The sequence below is a fragment of the Phoxinus phoxinus genome, assembly GCF_949152265.1.
Source record: "Phoxinus phoxinus genome assembly, chromosome: 15".
In the NCBI taxonomy this organism is placed as follows: domain Eukaryota; kingdom Metazoa; phylum Chordata; class Actinopteri; order Cypriniformes; family Leuciscidae; genus Phoxinus; species Phoxinus phoxinus.
In genome coordinates, this window is record NC_136890.1 from 21,943,755 (window position 1) to 21,965,591 (window position 21,837).

Genomic DNA, 21,837 nt, shown 5'->3' on the forward strand with positions numbered 1-21,837 from the left:
CAGAAAATGCTGACCAAGTATTTGAAGGTTGAGCACACAAGCTCATTGGCTACTGATTCAACAGGAAGCAATCAGCTGTGCCCTATAAAGGATGAGTTGAGGATCTATCAGTCCGCACCATCTAGAATTTCATGACAGAACTTTGTATTTAACTCTTTCCCTGCCATTGACGGAATTTTACGGCAATCCATGTTTTCCATGTTATGACATGTTTGTCATGTTATACAGTAATAATGGGCGCTATTTGGAATCTTCTGAAAGTGTACAGAATCTCCAGATCAAGACACAGACGAAGCAGAAGCAGAAACAAGCGATAGAAAAATTGCTTATGCAAATGTAAAATAATGTCATCATCAAACATTAAACAGCATCAATCAAAATTGCATAATGATACCGAATGAAATGTCGACCCAGGACAAGGTATAGGACTGTGAATCTCTCGGGGTGTTGATGGACTCGATCTACTCTATCTATGTTTTGATCATCATTCTGAATATAATCCAGACGTATTCTTTGACAAAAATGTTTTTTTCCCCTCAGATTTTTGTTCAAAATGTCGCTTTTTTTTTACTAAACTTTTTGTTGTTGTTTAAAAGCAGAGACTCTGTTCTTTCTTTTTATATATTGCATGTTCAGATATTCATATAACAAAATATTGTTAGCTGGCAACATGTAAAAAAAAAAAAAAAAAGGTGTGGAAAGAGATACAGTACAGTTAAATGTATATTTCAAATATAAAAATGAATGCCTAAATAGGAACATAGTAGTATACTTAAAATGCAAAAAATAATATTTAAATAGTAAACTATAAGTATAATGTTAAACTGGTAGTTTACTGAGAGTATACTTCAAAGTATACTTTAATAAACAAAAAAATGTGCTGCAAGTATTTACTAGTATCTACTAGTATAAACAATCAGTATAGCTATAGCTTCACTTGTAGTAGCCCAGTTGCAGTATACGAAAAACGTAGTTGTTGTGTGCTCAAAGTTTACGGTTATACTTTCATACACTAAAACCAATTAAGTCCAAAGTAGTTTTGAAATAGTAGACTTACACGTACTAGTAGTAGATTGATATTAGTATACTTTCAACATAAAGTATGCTTAAAATTTTAGCTTTGCTTAAGTATGTTTAATTAAATGAACTTGAAGTATAGCCTACTTGTTTTTTGTAAGGGTTGATGAATAGAAAGTTAAAAAGAACAGCATTTGTTTGAAATTGAATTATTTTGTAACGTTATGTCTTTACTGTCAAGTCAACACATATTTGCTAAATAAAATTATTATTATTATTTTTTATCTTACTGAACTTTTGAAGGGTAGTGTTTTTAAATATACAAATCATTCTATAATTGATCCATAAATTACATTTATATTGGATGATTAATAAAACCCGTTAGCATGTTGTATACATGGCAAAACTCAAGCTCAACAAGTATAACATATTTGCATACAAATGAGAAGATCATCAAACAACAGTGACAAAAATTATTTGTTACATTTGCAAGTACAGTACAGAAAGCTATTTATTGGAGATGTGGTGCGAGTTCAGGGTTTGCATTCATTTTGATGCAGCTTGAAGAATACACAATGTGTGTGGGCACTGCTGCTGAAAGGTTCTACTAGATGTGGCATCCAAATGAACTTCTGAACCCAAAACTTACACAGTATTATCTTCTCTTACAAAGGAAATGCAATAACATGTTAACTACAAAAAAATCATTGACACAGAATGTATGCATCTTTTGACAGACATAATTTCACTCCCTCAGTCTTAAGGCTGTTTATTTGCTGCCTAAGTTAATGATTTAGTTTTTATGTTGGGAGACTGGTGTAATACTAAAGCTAAAATGTACTTTAACATTGCAACATTGCAAGATTAAATTATTACTTTAAAATTAGTCTTAAAAGGTAGGGTCTTATCAGCAACCTATTGGACAGAATTTTGGTTTGGTGTTCAACTAATGGATGAAATCCAGTACAAATCACAGCCTGAGATTAAAAAAGAGGCAGTCACTGACGAGCTTTTAATCTAGACCTTCTCATGATAAATAAGGGAGAGGTGATGAGCTGAGATTTTTATCTACAGAATGACTAGGGAATGTGGCAACAAAGCCGCCATCTTTTCTCTTCTCACCTTTGTTTATCTTTGGTAATGAGAACCTGAGGCACTAACAAAAATCGATACAGATTATCTCAAATACAAGAGGACACAAAACATTGCTGTGTTGCTAGGCGATGCTCACCCACTGCCCATGACCACCTAAAAAAAAAAGGCTCAGATCTACTTGGGGGACCATATGGGGTGGAATCCACCTCCTTTTAAGAGCAAACATACACATCATATAAAATTATTAGCACGTGCATTGTTTTTGTGACATGGTCAATGATGATGATAAACCATCAAAGGACCATCACACACTGAGTTTGAACTTTTGCACCCACTGAGAAAATTTGCACAGTGTTCAGGTCCAAAACAGCCTGTCCGGGCAGCAGGCCAGTTAGTTCTCTACGTCGTTATTATGGAAGGGATTATATTTCAGTAGGGAGCAAACCAGACCTGAAGAATGCTGCTTAGTCTCATTTTGCTGTGCATTAAACACATGGGTGCTTATCACTCATAATGCAGAGAACGTGCTTGGTCAGTTGATTCTGCGGAATTCAACTAAGTCATCCAAATCTAAGCCTCCCTGCTGGTGAATTAAATTTTTCAACATTTCCCCCAAGAACATAAAATGCGTTGCTGATCAGAGCCAACTATTGGTATGGCTTCCCTTAGCAATAATGGTCTAACTGTAGCTAAATATCCTTTTGATTCAATTGCACATTATAATATGCAAATGTACATATTTTATCCGTCTGGGTTGCTAGGCAATGAAGCTTGATGAAATTCTCACACCTCTGCTTCCTGCATGCTCTCTATATCAGAACAGTGAGTGACAGCTCATCTAGCCAGTGCTTGAGAGCATCCATGAACCAAATTTAGTCAAATCCTTGAAATACAGAAGGTGGGTCACAAGAATCAAATTTCATATATAGCCAGCAATATATATATATATATATATATATATATATATATATATATATATATATATATATATATATATATATCATGCTGAGGAAACGTTTACACTGATATAATGCAGGGATGATGGTAACAGCATGTTTTGATTGTGGCAAATGAATTCAGAGGACTTCTGTGTGTATGTCCCCAATGTCCATCTACAGTATATTTATTTAGGATTGCAACTACAATAATTGTACTACAATGATATTGTACTACAATAATTATAACTGTGTGTGTGTGTGTGTGTGTGTGTGTGTGTGTGTGTGTGTGTGTGTGTTGTGTTAGATGTGATTAATCGTGATAAATCGATTTGTCAGCACTAATTCATTTTAAATATATGCACAGGCCTACATTTCAACTAGCCTGTGGGTTTCCCCATACTGCCTTTGCGCAGCGCGATTTTATTCACGCTGAAAGGCAGTCTGGATACCATGGACCAGATTTTCGCCTCATCTAGGGAACCAATCACAGAACAGGGAGGGAGCAGCAAGACGATGACGACATCTATGCGACACAACTAAGCAGTTTGTTTATAACCATATATACCTTCGACCCTCATGTTTATCTTGCACAAACGGCAATAGTCGCTGAACGTCATTGTTTACACAAAAATATCTTACCCATCGTCTTCTTCCTTGTCTAATTTCTGTCGCTCTACATACGTCATCTGGTATAATGGAAACGATTGGCTATGAGCTACGTACAGGCGCATTTGATAGACATTCTTAGCACCCAATAAACGGCGCCGGGCATTCGTAAACCAAGCCTCAAATACGAGAAAATGTACATGTGGTTCCCAGACCCAAGTCTCAACGAGAATTGGGTCTGGCGTTAGCCAGGCTACATTTCAACAGTGTTTTCAAATGTTTCTGTTATGATGAAAGTTGCATTACAAGACCATGAAAATGAAAATATGAGAAAATGGGCCACAAGAGATGAGTTTTTCCTGATAAGTGTTCTGTTGACTGTTACATTTTATAACTCAAGGGCTAAATGTTATTCTGATTTATTAAAACTTCAATGAATCTTAATTGAATTACAGCATCAATTTCATGAGAAGCTAAGTAACATTTTGCAACAGATGCCAAGTCAAGCACTTATAGGACAGATGGGCAGATTTTTCTGACCCTCTGTAGGCTACAGTAGTTTAATAGTATATATGGCTATGGTACAATAATTACATTAATTAATTTAGTTGACGGTCTTATCCAAAGCGACAATTGAACACTCAAAGCAAACATACATAGCCTACAGTGGGCCTACTCGTTTTCATTTGTGTATGAAGTAGCCTATAACAATAATGGTTTCAAACATAGTTGTTTTAGCCTACTTCATACACAAATGAAAACGAGTAATGTAATGAAATAAATCAAATGCACCTTCGTCAAGTATTCAGAGAAACTCGACGTCACAAGCGTCACCTGAGGATGCGCCTGACTGCAGTCACGGACAATGATAGCTACCATTCACCTTTACCCTCCCTCTTTCGCTGATCTTTCAACACTAATCGAGACGAGAAATACGTTTACAATAGTTTAAAAGCACTAACACGTGGACCCCTCGGGGCTTAATGTTGTAAAGAGTACCACGCGCCTTGCAGCATCCTCAAGGTCAAATATTTGTGTCACGTTGACCTAAAACTGACGCGCCTCTGATAACATGAGAAACCTCGTAAATAACAAACAACTGAGCAGCAATTGCTGCTGTGAATTATCGACATGAACTGCGTGCAGCGTGATAAAAGCATGACATGAATACCAAATAAGTTGCCACAACGCGATCATCGATGGAAAATCTCTTGCATCTTTTATCACGTCGGGTAGTAAATGAAGAGAAACCATGCACGGTCACTTACTGGATGTCGAAGAGTGAGAATCAGATGCGAGTGTTTTCATATAGGTCTCAATGAGTGACAATAACCCGAAGAATCAATTTGATGGCTCCCTCAGAAAGAATCCTCGCTGGTGTGCCGTTTCCGCGCTCACGACTGAACCTGTCCAGAAATGCGCAGAGTAAGTGATAGAGCGCGTCGCCTTACGCAAAGCCCACCGCGCACTATTGTGTATTCTCTTCCAGCCCAAAATAGTAACTTTGGGGTCACGCTGACACATCTGTGGGTGTTGTCAGCGACAACACTTTTAACCAACCCACTTCTTGTTTTGTCCTCCAGTGGTTAAAATTCCGAGCACAATTTTTTTTTCTCCTTACACGATTGGCAGACAGCAAATTATAGGTATAGGCTACGCATGAGTCACGAACTCGTTCATACGTCAGCAGACGCGTAATCTGCGCATCCCATCCCGTCCAAATTCTGATGAAATACCTTTTGGCGATTGCAAAGTAAATGCTTACTTCCTACCTTTGAAACCCACAATGTGCCCAGATCTGTCCAAAGGGCTTCAAGTCATTTCTTATTTGATACAAGATAAGGTTCTTTCCCTCACATTTTAAATCAATAAACTCCACTATGATCCCATCAAAGCAGTGAGAAATGCTTACCTAAAAATCTGGAGCTCTACTGATGCTTGTTTCTTCTCTCAGAAAAGACTGTCTGCTATCAGAAAGGCTATTTCTTCACACCTGCAGCCAGTCTGATTGTGTCTAGCTCATTCTTCTTCCTGACATTGGAGGATTTATACCGTCCTTGGTTCTGGCTGGTCTGGCTCAATTGAGTTTCTTTTCAATTTTGCTGTGTGAATTGAGATGGATGTCTCAGATCACTGATTAATGTCTTCAGCAGATGTTTTTTAAAGCCAACCCATTAATCACACGTATGCACTCCTGTAAAGATAAAGAGTGATTTAGAATGCATCCCTTAAAATGAAAAGATGGTTAATGTAAAATACTAAGATAATTTTCAGATTTCCATCCTAATGACTTATAGTAGCCTAGCGCTCTGACTTAACTGATCACAAATCAATACAACACAGTTTTTACCTCATGTGGAGACCAATAAAGGATGTTCTGGCACCATGTTTTACAGAGATCAAACTCTGAATGTTTAGTTCCCTGGGTTGGAGGCAGAGCTGTCTTCTGCGCCTACTGTTTGGAGAACAACAAACAGGTAACACATATGCCAGATATGGGTTTGTTTATTTGTGAGTGTGTGTGTGTGTTTGACTCACATCAGCAGATGTGGCCCAGAGAAGCAGATGTCTAACACCAAAGAGACTGTTTAGGGGCCGGATACACTTGCAGAAACACCACCTGTGTTTTCATAGTGCTAAATGTCCAGAATTTACTTTTTCCACGTTCTGCACTGACGAGAATTTTCCGCACTACTTTTATTGGAAAATCTGTTGAATTGATAGGCCTGATTAAAAAGGGCTTACTGATCACATAAAGAAAGCATAATTAAATTAACCAAACTGTATTTAATTAATTTGATTTAATCCTTTAACATTCAACCCTAAAAGGAGTTAGTGAAACTTAAAATTGACTTACAATTCTTATTAATGGACATCTAAAGAATTACCTCAAGAATTTTTTTTTTCAAAATGCATGTTTTTATGTAGAAGATACAATATACAAGTACTGGTTGCGATGCTATTCATGGTAAATATTGCTTTAGATTTGCAGAACTACTTCATTTGTCAATAATAATACCTTTAATTTGAATAGTTATAGGTGGATACATGGATTCATGATTATCAGGGTTCAACACAAAATAAAATGTAATCAAAAATTGTACTTCCCTATGTTGGTATGTTGTGGTCAATATAATATCCATTTTCAGTGATTTTAATGTATTATTTAATTCATTTTTATGCAGGAGCAATATCTTAAATCATAACATTTTCAATAAATTCATCCACAAATTTCAGTAAATTTAAATAAAAGAAACATTTTCTACAACATGATTAGTCCTTTATATCACATGAGTTATATGTTTTTAAGATTGTTTGCTAAATATCAAAGTAGTTATAATATTTAATAAACACAGCATTCCTGTTCTATGGAAATCTACAGATTGGCATAGATTCCGCGTGGGCCTTGACATAGCCCACATGGTTACCTTCAGACTTATGCATCTACTAGGTAAACACTAGTAAGGCACAATGAGGATTTGAGCATCTCCCTTTCCCCAGATGTCTAAGACGCCGGGATGCTGCATGCAGACGTGCACAAACACAGCCAAAAATAGGACTGAAGTATCCAGCAATTCCCTCCCTGTGTTAAAGCCTATAGCTCTGGGCACGCTGGAGCATCCTCAGCCCTGCAGCGCGTGTGTGTGTGTGTGTGTGTGTGTGTGTGTGTGTGTGTAACAAGGCTCTAGCTCTCTCTCTCATGGAGCACAGAGAGCTCCTCACCCTTCTCATGTGACTCACCTCGCCAGGGCCCACTGCTGGGATCTGTTGCTATGGCAACAGCAGATCATATGATTCTGACTCATTCGCTCGTGTATGTGTGTGTATGCATATTTGGGATGATGTTCTGGTGGCATGAATGAGCCATGGTGGCACACGCATGTCAGATCATGGTAAAAGGGATGCCTGTCTACTTGCAACATGAAATCACACCGCACGCGTCGCCTAACCCAAGACTTCTACTTCACACAAACACAGTACAGAACATAAGCCATAGCACCAGTGTTTTCATTCAGTCATAACTATACAGCATAACAAGCTACAATCCATAATTGCTGCAAACACAGCATCTGAACGCAGAACTTGCGAAAATATACAAGTGTTATAATATTGGGGAAATATGGAAATGTTGTATTTACCTGAAGTTATATAAGATGTTGATTGAATATTTAAATGCCTTATCCTTTTGAATTTAAATCTATTGAACCTGCATAGACCAGTGATGTTATTGTTAATAAATAAAAAAGTAGCTTAAATATGCGATAGCATCGGTATAAACACAATTTCCTCTGCCGTTCTTACTGTGAGGCTGCAACAGTGGTCCCAGAGGGAGGCTTTAATTATTGAGAACTTGCTGGCGTCACCGTGACCTTGAGTGAAGTGCATTTGTGTGGATGCTCTCCATTGGCGCACACATGCTAGCCTGACGCATTACACCAGTTTTCAATTCTATAAAAAAGAAAGGATGAAAAGGAGGTATTTTTAAACACTATTAATGAGTCTTCTAAAGCTTGCAACTAAGGTCTGTCACTCAAACGTCCATGAACTCCACATCCCGCCTCAGAGTTGATAAGACTTCACACTGTTCACAGGCTCATTTGCACGCACAGGCTTCAGGAAACCAGCGGCAGGGATATTTATCACCGGCCTAATGGGGCATGCAGCAAGGCTTGAATTTACAACATGGCCGCACGGGGCATTTTATCTGGGGAAATTATGACACGGCGGGGATAGTGGAGAGGAAGAGAGAAAGCAAGATGGAAAGTATAGAGTTATTAAACAAAAATAGTAGTGTGTGCGCTATAAAATTGGGCCTTAAAGGATCAAGGATCCAAGATGTTCATGTCTTTAGTTCAAGATGTTCATGTCAGTGGAAAACATATTACGTTTTTTGAGGAAAACATTTCAGGATTTTTCTCCACACAATGGACTTAAACTGCAACCAAATTGTGGAAGTCCAAATCAATGCAGTTTCAAAGGGCTTTGAAGTGCTTCAAAGGTCTGCACGATCCGAGCTGAGGAATAGAGTCTTATCTACCAAAACGATCGGTCATTTTCAAAAAAAAAAATATATATATACTTTTGAACCACAAATGCCCGTCTTGTACCATCTCTGGATGCGCTAGACACGGAAAAAAAAATTATAATAATAATGAATTAAAACAAAGATGTCGGACGATTTTGAAGTTGGAGGAGAAAATTTGATTACTTTTTCGCCCTTCCCTACCTTTTTGAACCGGAGTACACAGGCAAATAACTTAAGACAGATGACGTGACCCGTGACCTTTCCGATGTGATTAATAATGCCTGGCGCGTTGCAGACCAGCACAAGACGAACAATTGTGGTTAAAAAGTATATTATTTTTTTAATTTTTTTTAGAAAATGACAGATCGTTTCGCTAGATAAGACCCTATTCCTCAGCTCGGATCGTGCAGAGCCCTTTGAAACTGCATTGATTTGGACTTTAACAATTTGGTTGCGGTTTAAATCCATTGTGTGGAGAAAAATCCTGAAATGTTTTCCTCAAAAAACGCAACTTCTTTTCCACTGAAGAAAGAAAGACATGAACATCTTGGATTGCAATGGGGTGAGTAAATTATCAGGAAATTTTCATTTTGAGGTGAACTTATCCTTCTCCATATTCACCCATGAACACATCAATTTTTACTCACCCCCATATTATTTTCTTTAATCTGTGAGATGCATAACTGGTAACATTTTATTTTGATAGTCCACTTTAGACATTCTAACTATAAGTAATTTTCCAACATATCAACTGCCAATCATTAGTGTTATAGACTGTCTGCTTAATATCTGCAACACTGTATTTTGACGGTCCATCCAACAGACAGTAACTTTGCAAGTACATGTCAACTTATTCTACTAACCCTGGCCCTAACCTAACGGTCTAATACTCCAATGACAGTCAGCTGACATAGTTGCAAGGTTACTTAATTTGTCATCATTTACTCATATTGTTCCAAAATCATACAGCTGGCTTTTTTCTGCAGAACACAAAAGAAAAATGTGTCAGCTTTATAAGAGGAAACAATCACAGCATGATGAAAGATTGAAATGTGGCTTTATTCACTCTCAAAAAAAATAAAACAATTTTTAAATAAAAACATTGATCAATGTATGCATACTACATCAAATATGGCCTAGTGATATATTCAATCATTAGAACTGGGCAAATAATTTCTAAAGAAAAGTCTCTAAACAAATTCCCACAATGGCAAAAGGAAGTACTCAGCGGTAAGAGGGAAATTTTGCAGTGCTGCCAATCTGACATTTGTCAGCACCATGTGTGATCCAAAGCGCTGTTCCTTTATTGCCTATTATTTATTCCATGTACTGGTATTCAGGATTTAACTACTTACCCCGGACTCAGATTTAATGGCCCGTGGTGTCTTATCTCACTTTCTGTGCCTTTTAACTGCCTTTGACAAACCGTATTTCCTCAAGCCTTGTACCAACCTGACAGAAGTAACCTGTACAGTACCTCTTGCACAATCTGTCAGAGACACGGAGGCATGGAAATGTAATTCTCCTGCAGTGAAGTCAGATTTATACAATTACATGAATCATTAAAGATGTATGCTCAAATCCCTTCAGGATCAGACAACAGACCAATCACTGTAACTGACATCTAATGAACTTAATCACAGAGAAGACGATAAGGGACATGGGTGAGATACAGATGTAATATAGGTGTCATGAACCGGGGTGTGTGTTACACTGACAGGATATGAAGCACAGGACATATTTCAGGCTGAAGCTGATCTGAACACTACGAACAGCCTGCTGTTAAGGGCCGGCTGACGTCATAATCTCCTGCTGCAGCATTACGTATCATAAACAGGAAGGCGATACAGATTTTGTCAGTGCCAATGGTGGAGCTACAGGGATGCTTTTGATTTGGGCTCGATTCCAGTTAGATATGTTCTGTGACAGAAATTCAGGACATATAAAAAAAAATATGACCAAAAAAAAAGATTCTATCAAATGATTAAAAGGGGCATTGATATCAGATTTTGTCTTAAAATAATAAATATTCTTATGTGTGTGTTTTGGTATCGATGGAACTGTTATTTCATTGGAAAGAAATATAAAATGGTAGAGATAGGAGGTTGGAACTGCATGATGGGAAGGCACAACACCATCTGTATCACAACCTGCCAATGAGACGGTCGATCGGCACACAGATAACGGGAACACTGATAATATACAATATATAAAAAGAGATAAAAAGGGATATAAAGGGAACACATATTATAGATAAAATATTAGATAAATATAATAATATAAATGTTTATGTAAAATGTTGTATTCTGTAATCTGTGATTATTTTCCCACATCTGATGCATTGTGCTTTTGTATTAAATAACTAAACTTGATCATATTACTCATCAAATGCCAGAACGGAAGATGATAGACTAATGGTGAATTTGCCTGATGAATTCATATTCAATACAAAAAAATTTGTGAAAACCCACACATACACTGCATAATAAAACTAACACGGTGCATTTTGAATCACAGATATAACATGAAAGGATTAGACATGTGAGAGCGAGCGCAAGATAAAAGACTCTAAAGGCTGCAGGAAATAGACATTTCATCTGCACAGTTAACAGAGTAACAGCAAGCTTTCTGCTGCCAAGAATTTGAATGCATCCTTCAGCACCGCTTCATCCATAAAGACAGAATCCAGAACATGACATTTTGATTTTTAACTAAATGGCTTTGTTTTTCTTCATGTGTTCTGACTTCAACTCGCTTCCTGTAAGACATTGAATAAGGTGCCATTGTATGGATTATAGATTATAGGTTTCATGTCTCATGTTAATATAAATTCAGAAATTTTTGCACTATAGCATCATCAAAAAGAACTGACGCTTTGTTAAACTCAACCTCTCTTACATCTCAGACAAGCTTTACAGAACATTCCATAGAGTTGAACTGGAGATGTATGTGCTCACATGTGGTAAAAACAGCCTGGATTAATTTAAATGAATGAATGAAATAACATTGTTACATTAATTGTGTATGTAATTTTCAATACTTAATTACATTAAGTAACATTATTAATTTACCTTGAAACAAATGTAGATGGTCATTCTAATGTTCTCATGTTGAGGGCTGAAATAGTTTAATCCACATGTTTGAGAACATGAACGTCTTATTTATACACATACTTATAAACTCAATTTTATGGAAACTATCCACTCATGATTCTCCCTATAGGATTAAAAGAGCTAAAGGTTATATAATAAAAATGGTGCAGATGCTAAATTGGACTGGTCAGTAATATTTTTAAAGCAAGACTTAAAGGGTTAGTTCACCCAAAACTATAATTTACTCACCCTCAAGCCATCCTAGGTGTATACTGTATGACTTTTTTTCTTTCAGCCAAGCACAATCGGAGTTACATTAAAAATATCCTGGCTCTTCCAAGCATTATAAAGGGAGTGAATGGTACCTTGGTTTTTGAAGCCCAAAAAAGTGCATCTATCCATCATAAAAGTAATCCATACGGCTTCAGGGGGTTAATAAAGGCCTTCTGAAGAGAAGCAATGCATGTTTGAAAAAGAAAAATATTTATAACTTTACAAACTATAATCACATTCCGGTAACAGCCGTACTGTACGCAATTCGAGTTCCGGCGGAAGAGTGACCTCAGACCTGACGCATGACGTAGGAGTAGCGTAAGCTTAGGTAAGAGTAGATGCCTCTCGCGGTTCAAATAAGACTGGGCAACAAACTCAAGTTTCTCTTCTACATTTCACATAAAAAATTCTTACTTTAGACTTCTAATTCGTGACCGGTGTTTTGTTTTGCTCAATCCTCTGCACTTCCGCGTTCGTCAATACATCATGCATGGGGTCAGAGGTCACTTTTCCGTCGGAACTAGACTCGCTTATGGCCGTTAGATTATGGTTTATAAAGTCAAAACCGCATTGCTTCACTTCAGAAGGCCTTTATGAATGTCTCAAGCCATTCAGAATACCCCTGAAGCCGTTTGAATTACTTTTATGATGGATGGATGCGCTTTTTAGGGCTTCAAAAACCAAGGTACCATTCACTCCCTTTATAATGCTTGGAAGAGCCAGGATATTTTTTTATATAACACTGATAGGGCAGAAAGAAGAATGTCATATACACCTAGGATGGCTTGAGGGTGAGTAAATTATGAGATAATTTTCATGTTTGGGTGAACTAACCTTTTAACAAAGGTTCAATTGCTAAAATTAAATAATAATCCATCTTCCATTGGCTGGACGAGATTATTAAGATGGGATGGAAGAAAATCAGAAAAAAATACATCGCCTTCCTATTTACCTGTGCATAATATCCTGGAAATATCCCGGACTCTTGATGATAATAGTATTAGACTGTCACAATAACTGATTTGATTAATGGCTACGTGTGCACCATCAAATCCAGTTCTACAGTGCCCTAGAGCTAAGTGTCCAGAATAAGCGCTCATAATAATCCTAACGCGCATTAATGGTCAGCCAGCCATCTCTGCTTTAGTCATTTTTTAATATGTCTCTCTGTTATATAAGGCATTATATGGGCAGAGATGGGAGAGGGTTAAGCCACTGCTAAGCCCTCATTACAGAGATAGAAGGAGGTGTGAGGACCCAACAGATGGCCCTCTAGAGTCAAGAAGATGCCACTCAGTACAGATACAAGTGTGTTTCGCTTATGTAAGTCTCCAATCTAATGGATGAAGTTAGTATGACAAACTGTACAATTAAAAACCTTTTGATTATTTATATATATATATATATATATATGTATATATATATATATATATATATATATATAGATATATATATATATATATATATATATATATATATATAGATATATAGATATATATATATATATTCATTGAGATGTTCTGCTCCACAATGCACTTAAAGCATCATTATAAATATATATTCAGCTCTATTTTTATCATGACGCTTTAAGTCCATTGTGGATCAGAACATCTCGATGAGTCAGAAGCTGGATTTTATATTGTGTTTGCTGATTAATCAGATGCTCATTCTACAAAGCTGCATGAATATCGCTAAAAATATGATTCATCTGTCACGCATCCATTCATAAAGCCAAATCCAGAGCTTTTTTTTTTTTTTTTTGCACATCTACATAAATGTTCTGGATGCCGCAGAAACTAAAACAAGACGCAGAACAAGAACATCTACTGAAATTCTGCTCGTCTAACTGCACATCACGACTGCAATTTCCATTAGAGGAAATACACTTCAGCACAGTTCACTTATAATCTGCAACATAAAGCCCCACGTGGTCGTCCATCAGCTTAATGACTACGAGGTCTTTACACATGGAAAGGCCTTTTGATAAAAGAACAAAGAATCTGTCAGGAAATGGTCACCTCCTGGGTGCTATACCTGTGTCTTTTCTTGTTCGGGTAGAGACCATGTCAGATGTGTGCATTTTTCTCCTCTAGAATTTATCTCTAGAGAAGTTAAGCAAGAAAAAATAGAGCCAGGAAAGAGATCAATAAAAGGCATTCGGTGTGTTTTGACTTCTGCAAAAATCTCTAATGGTTTTCAAATTAAACATAGCTTCTTTTTCTGTGGCTGCCATGAGGGTCAGTTCAGAAACGGCATTCTTAAATATGATGTCTTGGTTTTTGGATAGAGCGGCCAAAAGTCTCTTACCCATCATCATGCATCAGTAGAAGCAAATCAGCACAGCCGTGAAATGGAGCTCATTCTGTGTGGACGCTCAGCACCCTCTTGTGGCTAAAAGTTAAATCAAAATGTCATTGTCATTTTATCTTTGCTGGGTAAAGCTTATTGAAAACATTCTGTAGTTTGAGACATTAAGTATTTACAGACAAGGTTACAAACAATAAATATAAACAAGGGACTATAAAAGCAATCTAGAACAGTGGTTTTCAACTTTTTTGACTCCCAAGACAATAATTGTCCAAGACAATATTCGAACGCCCTCCTATAAATAGTTTATATATAGAGTCTATGTACAAACATTAGATAAAGCAGGCATATACCAATATTGAACAAGGGGCTTCAGAGCACACACTTTTTATTTAACATTAAGGATGAGGTTAAGTGATAAATCCATCAGAATGATTCAAAAAGTAATATTTTATTACCCCAGACATCACACACATACAATGTGTGTGATGGCGAGACCTGTGTGAACGTGCATGAGGAGATTTACGCGGGCCCTTTCAGCACTGTAAAGGTCACCTTTTGAAGACGAACACACACTGCAGACGAAATAACCCACCGCCCGACTCCCACCCTCCTCTGGGTCCAGAGAAAAGGGCTCTTTAGATGATCACACACCGGTGTGCATTAGGTTTCAGGATGATGGCTTATCCACCTTCACAAAAAGCTGTCTTTAAAAGTTCACATGACAGACGGACATCAGACTTAGGGAAAGTGAATAAACCATGACTACGATTTTTTTTAAGGAAGATAGTTATAATAATTTTAAAGAAGTTAATTATAATAATTTGGCATTTTTTGTCTAACCCACTGTACTAAAATATGACATATGGCTAACTTGCTTGTAAATGTAAAACACAAATGTCTTTTTTTTTACAAGCAATATTTTGTCCCTACTCTGACATTTTTTGCTCTTTCTCTCACACATTCTGTCTCTCTTTCCACACACACACAAATACAGTGATGACAAATGAGTGTGCCACAGCCGCTCTGGTGTGGGCAGCACTATGTCTTTTCTCTCTGCACGACTGTCTTCCTGTTCCATTGCTTTATTGATTCTGTGCCACTCTCCACCAGATAAAGACATGACTACAGTCTATATGAACAAGCCCACCCCACACGCCCAAAGTCCCTTTTTTCTATTATGAACACAGAAAATAACCTATTGTATGCTACGTAATGAACCTTATTAATTTGTGGGCTGTTCTTTAAGCCACAAATTACTTTATAGCCCATGTCTCTGTTCAAGGAAAAGTGCTTATCAGTGCATTTAATTGCAAATGAAACTGGGAAAATTGGAATTTAAGTTGTTTTGGAGAGGACTGCTTTGCAGAAGCCATACGGATGTAAAATAGGAGATTGTGGTCATCTTTTTTTTACATTAGACCATGCCAACTGCGTATTTATAAAAACAGACAATATCACACCATTATAGCCATAAACAACCTTGGTTTTAGCACCGAATGTGCTGGAAGGGGCTGTAACTCTGCAGTCTATGCAGTTGATATACAGTTGTGTTTTTTTTTAACTCTCGGTCAGCTCTCAAACTTCAAGCAGCGTGGTCGTTACAGGGAATGATTATGGCTGTATTTCTCAGGTCCAGTGTTCTTTTCTTGCTGTTTGAAGTTGCATATTAAGGTCAGTTCTGTGCTTTGGACCAATGGGTGAAAAAAAAAAAAAAAAGCATTATCACCGCAAAGAAGTCCAGGGTAATGGGCCATATATCATATATCAACAGGCATGGCGGTGCATTCTGTGATTTTCCTGGCTTTTAAGACTTCATACAGAATGACAGGCTATACGTCAGGTTTGTCAAAAGTAAATAACGTTGAAGGTTACTTCAGAGACCTGCTAAGAACCATTTTAGGTTGGTTCAATATGTTTTAAATGAGCTATTTAAGCAAAAACCTTGTAGCCTCTCAGACTGCCATTCTCAGAAATGTTTATTTTGCTCCAAAAATTCTGCATTTATTAGAATAGAAATACAGTAAAAATAGTAATATATATATATATGTTTGTGTGTGTGCGTGCGTGCATGCGTGTGTGAATATTATATTTATAGTACCAGGTAAAACTTTAAAATATCATTTATTTATGTGATGCAAAGGTGAATTTTCAGCATCATTACTAAGTGTCACATGATCCTTCAGAAATCATTCTGATATGCTGATTTGATACCGGTACTCAATGACTATCAATGTTGGGAACAGTTGTGCTGTTTAATTTTTATTTTTTTGGAACCTGTGATACTTTTTTCAGGATTCATTGATGAATAAAAAGTTAAAAAGAACAGCATTTATTCAAAATAGAAAACTTTTCTAAATAATTTTTACAGTTTAACACATCCTTGCTGAATAAAAGTATTCATTTATTTCAAAAAAAGAAACCCAAACTTTTGAACAGTATGTTGTTACAAAAGATTTATATTTTAAATAAATGCTGTTCTTTTTTACTTTTTATTCATCAAAAAATCCTGAACAAAAAGTAGCACAGGTTATAAAAAAAATATTAAGCAGCACAACTTATCCCAACATTGATAATAAATCAGCATATTAAAATGATTTGTTAAAGGATCATGTGACACTGAAGACTGGAGTAATGGCTGATGGATATTCAGCTTTGCATCTCAGAAATAAATTAGATTTTAAAGTGTAAAATAGAACACCATTATTTAAAATTTTAATAATATAGTATTTAGTAGAATTTTTTTTATAATTAAAATTTTTTTTTTTCTTGTGTATTTTTTTATCAAATAAATGCAGGCTTGATGTATAAAAGACTTCTTTCAAAAACATTTTCCAAACTTTTGACCAGTATTGTATGTAAGTAACCCCTCAGGTCCTACTCGCTCCGCTCTGTGCGGGCCTCGAACCTGGGTGTCCGGTTTGGGAGCCGATGATATAAATGATGACCGAATTTTCATTTTTGGGTGAACTAATCCTTTAAAGGCTTTCCACCCTATTCTTACAAGAAAAAAAATAGGCTCACTGAAAGGTAACAATAAAATGTAATGGTGCCTAAATTAATTATACAATTCAAGCATTTCAGAGGAGAACTTGATAGTGTGGCTTCTTCCCGAAAAGTTGGACAGTGTCCACAATACAGGAAATTACATCACTCATAATGAGATAGCAGTATTTCATCCACTAGATGGTGCTAAAAATGTCATGCTTGATTTCAGCTGAAAGGTTCATTACCAAAGTCCTGACTTGTGTTTAACAAACTGTACTGTCTATTTTCTATTTTAATCAAAGTTGATGCAGCTGATCTCACATAGAGTTGTATAGTATCCATTATGCATAATTTAAGTAATTTATGTAAACTTACTGTACCCGATACTCGTAAATATGATCATCTACCCGCCGGACTCAATACAGTCAAATATGGAGCGATGCACTAATAATGAATCTAAAGGAGCAACTCAGGCAACATATTTGAGATAAGGCTGTTATCTGGAAGCACTGTGTGTGCTGCTGACCCTTGAATGAATTCTCTGAACGGCTCTGGTTACAGCTTAAATCTCCATGTGTTTATCTTTTGGCGAAGGGAGGGGGGTCGAATGCTAGAATGCTCTTGTCATAACCTGGCAACATTTGAGGGTCAGATCATGTGGAGGAAGACTCATTTGAACAAGAACCGGGGCCAAGTGGAGAGTTTGTGAGAGAGTTTTTTTTTTTTGATTGCAAGATTTTACTACAGATGGTAAACCAAGCAAGCAACCACATGTTGAGTCCTGTATATGTGTAATTATGACTGCATCTCGACCTTTTGCTCAGGCCTTTGCATACACAAGTCTACTTCTTTAAGTAAGGATATCAGGAAAAGCCCTGACCCCACAAGCTCAACATGCCCCTTTTAATAAAACAATAAACATGGGACGAGCAATCCACCCCCATAGCAACCAGCCACATAGCCATAACCTTTTATCCCCGTACCAGCCGATGGCTACAAATACTCCGAACACAAGCTCACTACAAAAGCTGGTCACTATTTTAAGCCATCGAAGTCAAATAAAGTTACACAGGAAAAGAAGCTATATAATTCCACTCATACCTGGACGTTTCAAATAAGCCGCTGTAAGTCTTTATTTACGCTTGGCTCCCCCTATGTGATGTCCTGGAGTGTTTGAAATTGAAGCCCTGCCACAGAAGAGGGGGGCTCACGGGGGTCCCAGACACCCAATACCCCACGCGCTGCAGGCTCAGTTTGAAGAAAAAGAGCACAATTGGATTAGATACCAAAATATGAGCAGTGTTTGTTTTAATCAGTCTGGTGACACAGGGAGCTTTTGAAAGCACTAGGGAGAGAGGGCTGAGGCGAAGGGAGATGAGAAGGAGAGAAGGACAGCTGTCCTGCAGACCTGATACAGCGTTTGGAGACAGAGGCCTGCGGTCTGGGGGGTGCTTGGCCATAAAGGGGTCACAGCCAGGACTCTATAGTAGGCCATAGTCAGGGTAGCGCCTTATTTATTTATTTATTTTGCCAGGAAATAGGCCTACAGACAGTGCATTCAATGTATACTGTTGTTTACAACATGCCAACTGTTCAGCTGACAAAGCGTATATAAAAATATATAAAAAATAAAAACTTTTAGCAGACAAAGACTCCATAAAACAGTTTGGAAAGTTGTGAGTTGTGAAAATTAAGTAATCTAGGACCTTTATAAAGAATGTGCCATTGTAAAGACTTAAGTCTATCTATCATTTGTTTTCATCCACATACAATTCAATATGGCGTCCAGTGAATACAACCAAAGACTACCTTTGCATATGTCTGATTCTGAGCATGTGTAACTTCTCAAAATAATTTTCTCTTCACAGTTTCATTACTCATGGAACCTGTAACATAGCTGATGTATTATTATAAGATATAATCACTCATTATATTCACCTCATCAGAATTCAGATCGGCACCAGAATATTCCTCCGGTAGGATGGTTGAAGCAAGAAGAAGCCTTAGCCTATCAGACTGCCGGAGACTTTTCCTCTCATCAGGGAAGAGTCATTGAACTGGATGACACCTGCAGGTTATGAATAAAAATGGTTGGAAATGCGAAAACAAAATGTGCGACAATTATTTAAAAGTTGCATTTGACCTAATTTGGAGTGTATCAATTTATTAGTTCCAGAGTGTACGTGCGCCAGTGTTGGGGGGTGTGATTTTTTATTGCGACCTGTTGAGAATCGAGTCGATTGCAAAGGTTCCGGGGAATCCGGTGGCTTTTCATCGGGTGGCTTTTCAACCAATATTAGACAGCTCGTTACCCCAGAAAAGCTAATAAGTTGTTTAACAGTTTATGGCAAAGAACACAGAAGAAGAATTTTTTTTTTTTTACAGTTTTAAAGCTCACGATGTGCGAGACACATCCATAGAAAGAGAAAACAATTAAAAAGCAGGCCTTTGCTCTGGTAAGCCAGTCCACTTTATGTTAACCAGAATTATTGCTTTGTGAATGTTTTGTTTTGAATATCTGAAAGCAGACAGCTCAATGTTAGCTTTATTGTTTAGCCTATACATATTTTTGTGCTAAGTTTTGTAGTTACAAACGAACAATTTGTGGAATTAAAATATGCCTTCATGGACAGTGAATTAAATTTTTATTTTGTTTGTGATTTTTACATTTCAAATTTGTAGGCTATTGTCGGTTTAACAATAAAAGGCTATGCAATGCTACTTCCCAACACAGTCTATTTAATCACATATCTCTGTCACACACACTCATCTTCCAATAAGACATTAGTTTGGGATCCTTTCTGGAATCAGACTCGATTTCTGCAGTCAGTTTCAAACTCACTTCTGACCACTTTCCCTTCAGCCAATCGTGGCTGTACTGAGTGCACAACTGACTCCCATGGAGTAATTTTTTTAGTTCTGTCCCATTCGAAATAACCAAAAACGTATCTGTTTTCTGAGTGTTTGTTCATATCAATTATTGGAATACGGTAAATAAACTGCCCCTGTAGTCAATCATTTTATCCCTTAAAACTCTTTGGTAAAAAAAATGACATTTAAAAACATTTTTTCCTTAAAAAAATTTCTTCATGCCTTAAAATAGATTGAATGTAACGACATCCTTGCCTCATTTGGCATATTAATATGTTCTATGAATATGCAAATTAGCCCCGCCTCCACTCACTCACACCAGCTCAAAGATCCACTTGATGACGATCACAGATTAACATGATTGGTTACACGGTGAGTTTTGACATCTGAAACACCGGGAAATTTTAAAGCATGGTTTGTCTTGAATCGTATTAACACCACATTAATAATAATAAAAGTTGGATTTTCACCACAGGGGGACTTTAACAATTGTATTCTAAAACACATTAAAAAAGAAATTGTGATAAGAACACATTACTCACAAAACAATTTCAATCTGCTGGCTAATAGGTACTGAGTTGAGGCTGGTCTGGTGGTCGACCATGCATGCAGTTCAACAACAACAACAAAACTATACAAAATGATTGGGATCTTTCTAAAAATGCTGGACTTCACGATGTGCAGGGTACTAGTGGGTGAGCTGGAGGTGCTCTGTAGACTTCGCCAAAAGGCTAAACCTCCTCACTCTCCCTCAGCAGAACGACTCCCAGATCCCAGGTTTAACCCCTTAAGTTCCGCTGGCTGTAACGGAATCCCTCTCTCGGAAGTGCAAATCCAGCTGCTGCTGCGCTTCAATAAATTAGATTTTCTGCACTGCTTCAGGGATGTAAGTCTCCAGGGCACAGTTGGGCAGCAGTGCCATGATCAATATGTGTGTGTGTGTGTGTGTGTGTGTGTGTGTGTGTGTGTGTGTGTGTGGTGCACCTGTATAAGATTTTGTTTTTCCACATAGCTGCATGTTTGTTGTTAGTGTATAGTGTACATTTGACTGTCATTTTAAATCTGTATTTTTGAAACATAAATCATCATTGTGCTTGGTGTTTTGGCTGTTTTAGAAACATGGGAATATGCCTAACCTGAGGATAAAAATGGCAAATTTGCTATTAATTTTCATTTTATTACTAAAGTAAGAGACATTTTTTTCTTAATTGCATCTTTGTATTATTTCAGTTTTTGCTAAATGGGATGACAAACTTTTGTTATGAATGGTTAAAAAATATACTCTATCTCCCTTCTATTCCTTTGTCCTTATGTGAAAGACATTCAGCAAATGGAACATTAATCTGATGTTGATTTTGATCGTCATCTGCTTCTCATTGCTTTAGGTGCAGAGTATTTCCAAACAGTTTAGGTTTTGATTCCACAAGTTTCTAATTCAAGGTCAGTCGCTGTCTTTTAGAGAGAGGATTGAATTCACATGAAGTAGTAATGTGCCTGTGAGGTTGTGTGATGTGGTTTCTCATTTACTCAGTCTCTTTTGAAAGTGAGAATAGTTGTATTTGAGTGCTGAAATCTTCATGGCTGTATTGCTGTCGGAAGAGCTTTGATATTAAAAAAATGTTCT

At 37.1% G+C, this 21,837-nt stretch overlaps 1 protein-coding gene across 2 annotated transcripts in view; it reads right to left on the minus strand.

The window, feature by feature from the left end:
* slc6a17 (solute carrier family 6 member 17) overlaps positions 1 to 21,043 on the minus strand; it is a 49,158-nt gene extending 28,115 nt beyond the window's left edge. Inside the window, exons 1-5 of one of the 2 annotated variants that reach the window (XM_079638210.1) lie at positions 20,756 to 21,043; positions 19,281 to 19,410; positions 14,355 to 14,438; positions 6,007 to 6,111; positions 5,569 to 5,850 (exon numbers count right to left, since the gene is read on the minus strand). The gene's annotated coding sequence lies outside the window, so the exon portion shown is untranslated. Of the gene's footprint in view, positions 1 to 4,924; positions 5,284 to 5,568; positions 5,851 to 6,006; positions 6,112 to 14,354; positions 14,439 to 19,280; positions 19,411 to 20,755 lie in introns of those variants that run through there. The other variant, XM_079638209.1, reaches the window with a different exon arrangement.
* Between the last annotated feature and the right edge of the window lie 794 nt (positions 21,044 to 21,837).